Source organism: Tupaia chinensis, unplaced genomic scaffold (genome assembly GCF_000334495.1).
Source record: "Tupaia chinensis unplaced genomic scaffold, TupChi_1.0 Scaffold144465_1, whole genome shotgun sequence".
Lineage (NCBI taxonomy): Eukaryota > Metazoa > Chordata > Mammalia > Scandentia > Tupaiidae > Tupaia > Tupaia belangeri.
Window position 1 is genome coordinate 85,539 of NW_006204324.1, and position 2,215 is coordinate 87,753.

At 39.0% G+C, this 2,215-nt stretch overlaps 1 non-coding gene across 1 annotated transcript; it reads left to right on the forward strand.

The window, feature by feature from the left end:
* Positions 1-1,804: 1,804 nt before the first annotated feature.
* Positions 1,805-1,967, forward strand: LOC114005791 (U1 spliceosomal RNA). Its single transcript, XR_003547609.1, has one exon. It is a non-coding gene; the product is annotated as a U1 spliceosomal RNA (small nuclear RNA).
* Positions 1,968-2,215: the final 248 nt, after the last annotated feature.

Below are 2,215 nucleotides of genomic sequence, written 5' to 3' on the forward strand. Positions count from 1 at the left end.
GGGGCATCTGACCTGGTTATATACGTTTTTGTGGTACATATCTAGAGAATAATATTTCTAAGAAGCTATTTGTGTGTGTTTGTTATAACAATAATACATATTTTGAAGAGTTGTTGTAAGAACTGGAAATTAGGTATGTCAGATACATGCAGATGTAAACATCCCTAGTTTTGTTAATGTGTCCTCTCCTCAGCTGAGATTGCTACTGATGACCTCTTTGGTCATTAGTGTGGGAACATGGGATTTTTTTTTTTTTGGAGAGATTTTCACTGTAGGCGCGTGTGCTCGCCAGACAGACAGAGAGAGACATAGAGAGAGAAAGCGAGAAATCATCCCCTAGGGGGGATGGTCACGCCGCAATCCCTTCTCCTCCATTCTCCTCTCAGGATCTTGGGCATGCACGCACACGCGCCCGGCATGAGTTTTAAGCCACCGTGTCCGGGACACGAACCGCGGTCGACTACGTGGGAGTCCAGCGACATAGCCATTACGTTAACTGCTGGTTCCCGGAACATGGGATTTTCAAAGAAGCAGTCCTCATGAAAATGTCATAGGAATATCTGGAAACCAAGATGATGTAACTACATGATCACTGGGTGTCTACTGAAGGATATCTGCATTTCAGAAGATCAAAGCAATGTAGTGGGCGCTGCCTCTTGGTCCAGTTTGCCGGGGGGAGCTCAGGCAGGAAGGTTGCTGTGGACTCCTGTGCTGCACCTATGAAAGTTTTACAGGGTCGTGGATGTTCATGAGGAGGGATCTGCTTCATGCAAACTACTTGCTTCCCTAGGTAAATTTCTAAATTAAAACAAAGTTAAAGGGCCAACTTGCAGCTATATTTGTTATATTCAAAATCAAGGCTTTAAAAGGTACTTTCAGTGCAGATCCATAGAGGGGCTTCATAGGGAACTGGCTAAGACTGTATGTAAAATTTTCTATGTCTTTTTCTGAACTTTTATGATTTCTGTTTTCTACAAGTTTTCTGATCATAAAAGTTAATCCCTGTTTTATTTTATGGAATTAGATAGGATAAAGGTAACTGACTTTACTAGTTTTTGTGTGCCTGACGTTTGGTGGATAGGTGGTCTTCTTCAATAGGATATATTTATATTCAAATTACCAACACCAGAAAATGAGTAGCAGCAACCAAGTTGTAAAATATCAAGCTGAAATAGTCCCATTTTTTTCCCAGACTCTTTGTTTGGTTTCTTCTTTCATTTCTAAATTTTCTAAACTGAATTATGATCCATTTTCAGGTACTTTAACAAAAGTGATTGGAGGTGAGTCATATAAGAGCAAATTGAATAAAAGGATAGCTAGCTGGCTCAAAAGGCCTCTAGAGAATTTCGTGGGGATTTATGAAGAAATCTGTCACATTAGGCATAAAAATAGTTTGAGGGTGATAGAATAAAGACTGACTCACAGAAGTTCCTGCAAAGCAAATTGTATGCGAGTTCATTATTCTTGAAGAAGCAGAATAAGTAATCTTACTTTCTCTCTCTTTCTCTGTTTCTTCTTGCTTTCTCTCTCTTTCCTTTAAAAAGAAAAGTTGCAGGAGGGTATGTGCACGCACCAGAGGGAGATAAAGAATGTAAGAGAGATAAAGAATCCTTCAGTGGGGCATGGTCATGCCACAATCCCTTTTCCATTTCTCTATCTTGTTGACAATTTGTACACGTATGCACTTATGCTTGGTGTGTTTCTCAATCTGCTCTGTCTGGGATTCTAGCCATATGGTAGGGTGTGTGGGATATTGCTCCTATAACCACTACACAATGGTACTGGCCTCAAAAAAATACATTATATACTTACCTGACAGGAAAGATACCATGATCACAAAGGTGGTCTTCCCAGGGCGAGGCTTATCCATTGCACTCAGGATGTACGGACCCCTGCAATCCCCCAAATGTGGGGAACTCGACTGCATAATTTGTGGCAGTGGGGGTCAGCATTCATGCTTTTCTCTGAAAAAAAAAAAAAAAGAGAACAAGGTATATAATAATTTGGGGAATATCTCATTTAAAATTCTAAGAATTGGTATTCTTTAAGGATATCAAGTGCATAAAATTGCCTTTTTTTGTTTTGCCTTAATGAGATAGAAGGCATATATTAAATTTAAGATGTGTTATATATTCTTATGTAATCTTCACAAACACTCAATGAAGAAAATTACCATTTCATTCCTATTTTTAAATGAAGAAAATTGATAAGTAGA